General features: G+C 28.3%; 1 protein-coding gene and 1 non-coding gene across 2 annotated transcripts in view; both read left to right on the top strand.

Moving 5' to 3' along the window:
* The window catches only part of scaf (inactive serine protease scarface), a 68807-nt gene that overhangs the window by 34944 nt on the left and 25153 nt on the right, over positions 1–8710 (top strand). The window lies entirely within an intron of this gene.
* On the top strand, positions 6823–6929 carry LOC143264566 (U6 spliceosomal RNA). The gene has a single exon (XR_013038319.1). It is a non-coding gene; the product is annotated as a U6 spliceosomal RNA (small nuclear RNA).

Below are 8710 nucleotides of genomic sequence, written 5' to 3' on the forward strand. Positions count from 1 at the left end.
GTATCTACAGTAAAATGGAAATCAGTTCCAAACATATTGAGAAAATGGAAATATTTCCTGAAATAACAACCGATTGATGAGGAAAGAATTGTTTAGTTCCGTTTAAAAATACATACAATATTCTTTCGAATAAAAATGAATTATTTCGAGTAATTTCGTTTATTCATAATTTGTATTCAATCGAATTTTGAACGTACTCGAATTGTTATTCAAATAAAATTTTAAATAAATAATTTATTCGAGTAATGCCCAAATCTTCAGGAGAGTATATTAAATAAGAAATCACATAAATGATACAGATGTTTTTAAGCGTTAATTAGGTTATCAACTGCCTGGAATATTATCATTACTTTAAATAAGAGACAGAAATGTTATTTATAAAAGTTACAGAGTATATAAGAATGTGTACATCATATAATATTCATAGTTTCTTTATATGTGAATATGTAAAAACCGAATATTCAATTTTGTCTTTTCTTTCTTTTAATAGAGCTTGATGTATTGCCCCGGATTTCGATAGAATAGCAAATTCTGACAATAAATATAAAAATACGAGGATAATTTGTCTTGAAATATTTTACTTCGTTCTTGATGCTACATAATTTGACTTTCAAATTTCATAATAACTTTCTTATGTTTAAAAAACGAGGAACTGATTCTGAGAAACGTGAAAAGTTTAACAATGTTATTTCATGATAAGCATTTATTATGTAACCAAAAATATTTGTACTTGGAATTTGCTATTTTATTGATATTCTGCTTGAAAATTGGATTCATTCAAACGTGCAAATTCATTTGTTAATTTACGAGATGTCGGAAAGATGGTATAAACGCAAATCTCGATTGATCATTCGAATTTTACTATTTGATCTATTTTGTTAGTTTCGCATTTCTTCTTCTCTCGATAAAATCTTATTTAACAATTCCTTTTAGATAATTACATTTTCCGAAACTGCGCGTCGCAATATTTTGACCACTTTATTCAAATTTGATAATTACCGATTTTTATATTCTACATATTCTAATAAATCATTATTAATATTGCATTGATAAAGATTTTAATAAAAGACAACTTGTGTTATACAACTAGGGAAATTCTAAATCTTGTGAATATTACACGGCGGTACCTACAGATTTTACCTTGAAGTTATGATTAAACTTTACCACTCGATAGTGGTAAGTTAAAATAAAAATCCATAATTTTTGCTTAACTTCTTATATTCGCTGTAATACTAGCATGTTTCTATACACACAGATTTAATTGAAAGCTATTTGGTAGTACTGTCACGTAGAGTTTAACTAACTGACGACACACGATCAGTGTTGATCTGACTCCTTCGGATTTAATTTATGACTCTGTTACGAAGAATATCATGTGACAAGTGATTGAATTAAGCATAGAGAAAGGACAACGTATAGAGTTAAATAAAACAGTATAGAGATCTACTTACAAAAATTAGTATTAGTTTAATATATCTTTATCTATCCACATGAAAAATTATTTACGTACATGCATTTAGTGTCCTCCTGAATATCAAACCACTTTCGAAAGAAAATTCTTTCGTAACGTTAATCCCTCATAAAATATTTTAGGATTTGCAATTAAACGATGCGCTTATACATATATTCAACTTAAAAAATATTTGTTTATTATTCTAGCGATATACCTTACATAACAGTGGATACTTACGTACATCATCTAAAAGATTGTAGATTGAATTTGTTTTAAAGTAGATGAATATAACTTTTTTAGCATTGAAGTTTTTTTGAAACAAAATTTTCTGAAATACAGAAATAAACTGTTGCAATTGTTTATGATAACTTCTTCAAATATACTTTTTTGTGAGCAACGTTAAAGAACTTTTACATTTAGTTCATATTCATAAATTTAAAAATCAATTTAAATTTACGACTTTCAAATGATTCATCTAGAGTAATATACTAAAATCGTGTACATAATTCAAATTTGTTTGAACCAACGATGTTTCGTTATTTTCACGGTTATGTTAAAAATTGTGGACTATAATACAATGAATAGGTCCCACAAATTCTATTATTCATTAAAAACATACACTTTCCAAAATTTAAGTTTTTTTTTACTCTGTTGTGATGTACAAATAACGGAACTAATAATGTAAGATCTTTAAATCTTAATGGTCCCGGCAAAAAGATGTGTGGAAAAAATAAAAAATGCTATTGCTCGTACGAATCCAAACTTGAAGCATATAAAGTATGATGAGCTTTCGAACGGTTGAAAACAGATGGCACAGAAAGGGAAAGCGACAGACACTTAAAGGAGTCATAAACAGTACCTTTTTTGGTATCCAAGGAAAAAGTGACAAATTAAATAAAAAAAATACATTGTTAACATACTTACGAGTTGCAATGATACACGAACGAACTCCGAAAATTGTTTTTGAAAGACTTTCAAATTATTTGTAACAACATTTGTTTATGACAAATAAACAATAAAAACTACAATAGTGACAATTTTTTTGCTAATTCAACAATGTTATTTATTTGATGATGTTATTAGTTAATAAATATAATTAATAATAATACCACAATATTATATTTTTAATCACTATTCTTCGTGATTGTTATGTGAATGTAAAATGTGACGAATTTAATTAAAAATAGAATAAACTCTCATACACATGCATATGTAAAGTATATGTAAGCAGCTATATCATAAGAGGCACTGATTAATAATTCGAACGCTATTAATTATTACATTTATTAATCAATATTTGTTTATTACTGAATGACTTAATGGATCGTTGAAATTATCATGATTCTAACCAACTTTTATTACAAATATTTTGGTAAATGTTTAAAATCAGTCTTTTTTTTAAGCGAAACCGCATATAAGAAAGTTTTCTTTTAGCCTGTTTTTGCGCATAGAAGCACCCTCCTGCTAGTACCGTTATTAAATATTGAGACATTCTGTACACATATACGTGGTAGTAATCGTGTGTATTTATACCTGGGACATATATTTGTATTTAATTTTAACGCTAAACTTGTAACTACTATATGTATGATAAAGTAACTAAGAGTTTTCTAACTTTTGATCGTTGATAACAGTAATCTTCGTTTGGTTTCACCCTAAGAGGCTTGTCTTCTTCAAAGAGGGAGTAACTTCGGAGAAATGAAAGGCAATTGTAAAAATTTTGTTCCACACTTGCTCACCTTGTTCAAGGTCATGTAAACCATTAGAAAGTACTTTCATCTGCCCTTTAGAATTTCGTTAGCTTATTATGCAACCGCTTACTATCCAAGATAAAATAAAAATTGAAAGAAAGTGAAAGTTACAGGCTTGCTATTAAATAAGAACCTCAAAACGGAATTCATATACGTCAAACGGAATGTACATATGTGTTCTAAGCGTATGTTGCGCGAAGAAAAGTTAGAGAAATATTAGGAGAGAATGAAGTAAAACTAAGCGTCGAATACGTGCCAAAAAAAGACGATTAATAATACAAATTAAAAATATAATTAATAGTTTTCAAAATTAAAAAATTGTTTTCTTTAAAAGGAATTTTAATTGCTATAAAAAAATGACAGTTTTGCAATTGTAATTGGCTTTACCTTATCGGTCAAGTAAAATTAGGTATTTATTATAAAACATATCAAACGTAACATGCTTGTAAAGTGATTATTAAGTAATAAATGTATTCTAGAAAAAATAAAAATTCATAAAAATGTGCATTTATAAAGTTTTAAAAGCTAATTAGTAAAATCAGATTCTAGAGCATAATGTGTAATTACATAAATGATATTTTAAAAAAGAAAGCATGAAAATGTGGCTATTGTGGCTCTCTAGGGAAATAACATTTTTTTCACGCATTGAAAATACCATATTTTTCTAAATAATGGTTATTTTTAATTTTTTAAAGTATGGATTAACTGTTATAAGTCCAGTCGCAATTACTTAAATTTCAAATATTGCCAAAGTTAAAGTATTTATCGATAAAAAGTAAACCAAATTTTCTTTAATAGAAATACGTGTTGCGCATATGCATTCAAAATAAATGCACCCTGTATTCGAAAAAATAATTTATCCGCTTTTTTCAATAAATACTTCAACAAGATTTGAAGCTTAACCAATTAGAATACTGTAACGCTATTTTAAGGTCTTGAAACAATTTTAGATAATCGTTAATTTAAGAAATATGGGTTCGAAAGATCTGTTACTTAAATAAGTTCAAATAAGATCAAATACTGTATATGTATCTAATAAGACTACGAAGAATAGTATATTCAGTAGCATAACAATAGTATTTTATCAGCCTCTAGTGAAAAATTAATATTTCCGATATGATATCTGTACAGTGTCGCCACCCTGCGACTGATAATAATCTACTTCGAGGCGGATCAATGAGTTATTACCATTTTTATTGCGTTTTGTCAGCCTCCTATTACGTGTTCGCTCTTTGAACTGCACGTTTGCGTGTTTAACAAAAGAAGCAATTTCAAACCTCATTGTTACAAATACCAATATTAGTTTTTTTATTTAAGATATTCATCTTTCCTAAGGGAGGTTAAAAATTATTATAACTTACTCTAACTTACTAATTAACTGTGGATTTATAAAACATATAGCGATTAAAGTTTGAAAATTATTCTAGAGTTCAGAAATTTTTTCGTACACTTGTATAAAAGTTGAGTTTTAAAAAAAATGGAAGACACTGCGAAATTGATGCTCCCGTTGCATAGTTATGCTTTTAATATCTGAATCAAGAGTACTGTTTTTAAAGCTGACTATGAATTCCACAACTGTTGTGGAAAAATTTAGGATTTTTATTAACTTTCTTAATTTAGAATAGTGTAGTTACATTTACAGACACAGTTGCTATTTTCTGGAACTATAAATTACTTAAAAAGTCAGTAATACTGTACTTTACAGCGCAGTTTATGTCGGACTGTTGCAACATTCATACTACTTTCCGAAGATATCTTTCGCTTTTCTAAACGCGATCTCTTCCATTTTAAATTGAGGTTCCTGAATGGATATTATCGTATTGATTATCTATTCATTACCCAAACATTCTAAATAGACTACATTCAAATTACCTTTGATTCCATATTTGTTTATCACGAAACATTTCCATCTACTCGAACAGATATTATTCTCTTCTGGTCCAAATAATATTTTTCACTTATAACAATGCAATTGTCCTTGTTTTTGACAGAAATAGTGATAGGTTCTGCTTAATTTTATACATACGATTGTAAACCACCTCATATTCAGAACCATTTCCATGTTAGACAACTTTCTTTTACGTAACAGGTTTAGACTTCTTTCTGAGTCCTTACAGGAAGGATTTTCCTAGCTTGTAGAATTATTTGCGCAAGAATTTTCAATTGTCAATCAGAAATTTCTTAATGAAATGATTGTTCTAAATATTAGGTTGGGGAATAAGTTCGTGGCGTTTTGACATTTTCTTTTTTTTACAACGACATTTTGCAATTTGCAAGAAGTTATAATATTCATTCGATAGAGCTCTTTCTGCTCTACAAAACTGTGTTAATCGTTTTTTTCAGTAGATTCATTCGTCATTGCTATTGAGGCTTAGAAATGGAATATCAAGAAGGTAAAAAGCAGCATTTTCGACACCTGCTCTTCTTCGCTTTCCATCGCGGCCAGGAACTTATTCCCCAACCTAATATACGATGCCTGTACGTTCTATATCTTAGTCTTTGCCATTTAGAGCTTGGTATTATATAATTACAAAGATAGTTAATCTATTGATCTGTTTTCTGATTTTGACATAACCAAAATACAGTGTTACAGTCGCAAAATCCTTATTGTTTTCTCAATATTTTGATACATGTCGAATTTGTCACTGTTAAAATAGTTCCCGAAATGTGCCGACAGTTAACAATACATTAAGTGGTATTGTACGAAGTACTATATTAAGAGGCACAAGTTATAAACAACAACACGAGTTATAACTAACAACTCTACGATTTGCCAGAAATATTGTTCAGAACTGGAAAGATGTCATTTGAAAGGCATGCGGGTTTGATCGCAATGTAATAGACTGATCGTCTTTTACACATATGTATACATATACTCCACATCGTAGGATATTATTGTTCGAAACAGTCTCTTTCTACTAATAAATTCGTGTAACTCAAGACACCGTTGTCACATTTTTTATAAAATTTCCGTATTCTCCTGTGACATTCGACATAACTCTTCACCTTTGAACCTTATATGTACTATCATAAAACAAGTCGTAATTACTTTGTCTTCACCGGACTCAATAAAAAATGAAACTCATTAGGGACATAAAACTTTATATAGTGTCTCCAGATGGACTGAGAAGTCAACATAAATATTTACTTTCTTCCATAAAAATGAAAGTGGTTGAATTGCAAATGTCAAATTACACAAAATTTAAATAAAATCAGTTTATAAAAATTTTAAATAAGATTAATGTACGAGAAATTTAAATGAGATCAATTTACAATGAAATTTAAATAAGATCAATTAACAAAAAGTTTAAATAAAATCAATTCGCATAAAAGTACGTTCGCTGAAAAGAAAATTAAAGCATTTCACTCATGAATTTACAAAAAATTTAAATAAAATCAATTTATATAGACATGCGTTCATTGAATAATAATATTCAAGCATTTTGTCCTTGAATTTCGAGGTAATTAAATAATAAAAGCAATAGTTATAGGTGGTGTTCGGTTAGTTTCATTGATTACCGCTAGATGACGCGTCACCGTATTGAAATACAAAAGTTTCTCGCAAGTGCTCCAAAAGAAGCACGTTCGTATATATACGACCACGAAAAGTCTGCAAGTGTACTTGCTTCGGCAGTACATATACTAAAATTGGAACGATACAGAGAAGATTAGCATGGCCCCTGCGCAAGGATGACACGCAAAATCGTGAAGCGTTCCACATTTTTTGCAACTTTTAATTTTTTTTTTAAGAAAGTAATTACGTACTCCAAATTGAATCGCACTTTTCGTTGACGAGTGCATTTATGTATATTGTAATATAAAAAAACTTAAACTTTACTGTAACAATAGAAATATTAATAATATATTTATTATAACGATATAAAACTACAATAATTTTTATTTATAATATTGTTTTGTATTGTTATATTATTATAGTTTATAACGTTTTCACGAAGACAAATTATAACACTTAAAACGATTTGTTACACATGAGTTCTGTTTTGATCATTTATAAAGACATACAAGTTTATTATGAAAGTGTAGCAAATATATTTTTAAAAATTTGATCGGAACCTCTGATATTGTTGAGCAGGAAGTAAAAGTAGAAGTAAACTTGTTTTCTTTCGTTACTTGTTTTTTGCTGAAAAATCTGCATTAATGTGACCATACCGGTGTAAGAATGTATGTATAACGAAATTAATGTTACCATTTATACAATGTTTCAATTGTAATAACATTATTTTAATATTTACTACAATTTGTTTCCAACTAATGAGAAAAATGAATAATGGTATTATAAAATATTCTTATGTCATATAAATATAATTTTCACTTATTTATTTATTTTAAAAGAATCGGTGTAAAAATCGCGAATTTATTATTTTTCTTATCTCTTGATTTTTATCGTAACATTATCAAGATAATGTAAGTATCGATACACTTTTGTATAATCGTTCAAACTGATTGCAATGATCCATAAGAGGCTCTTGATCCAGATAGAGTTCATGCTTATCTAAAATTGTATTATTTTTAACGTTTATATTATTAAATTAATGATTGCACTCTTCCTGAAATAAATTATCACATTGATGTTCGATTTTCTTGCACTTGCAACTGAAATTTACAAATATTACTGATAGTTGTTTAATATTAAAAATTCATTAAACAAACATAAATAAAGAAAGATAGCGAAAAACTGCAGTGTGTTTGTAGAGTTTTAAGATGTCAGCAAAGTTGTTAGAACGTGCCAACATTTATTAGCAAATTTTAATTGTCCTATCATCACTGGAGATATAGGCTACATTACAGGTTTTTATAAATAGTGAAAGCGAATATTTTAATTACTAGCCGTTTTAGCATAGTGCTACTTCCATTGGTTGACGCGCAATATGAATTTATATTTATTAATGCACGTTCTCACGAACGAACGTTTATCACGTAAAACAGAAAATATTTTAAAGATAAATATTTCATCTTGCGTGTATACTACTTTGTAGTGATAACAAATTCTCGTTTAGAATGTTTGTGACTTTTACTACAAACAACACTTATGCAACGTTTCATAAAAATTCATAGAGAAGATCGTACCACAAGTATAAAGGATGGTTCACATTCTCGAGCAAAGTAGAAACATGCAAGTTTTCCAAACCACAAAAATATCAAATTCTGCATTTAAATTTCAAGATACACACTTTTAATGTTGAAGTGGTTATTAATGTCTAACAAGTAACACTGTTTAACAAACTTTTCTCTTTTATATTTGCAACTTTCAACGTTTCTTGTGAACTTCCGTAAAAAAAAAGAAAAAGTTGCGGAATTTTGTGTTGAATACGTGTTGAACAGTATGAATAAATACACGAAAAAAATGTATTGAATGACTCGTCAAGTATCGAAATTTCTCTTCAGATATAAAATGAAAGAATACTTCGAAGTTGCAATGTTTAGTTTTACAATAAAATACGCTGACAGAAAACTCATCTTTTTCTTTTTCAAACTATCATTCTCG

Source organism: Megachile rotundata, chromosome 5 (genome assembly GCF_050947335.1).
Source record: "Megachile rotundata isolate GNS110a chromosome 5, iyMegRotu1, whole genome shotgun sequence".
Classification (NCBI taxonomy): Eukaryota; Metazoa; Arthropoda; class Insecta; order Hymenoptera; family Megachilidae; genus Megachile; species Megachile rotundata.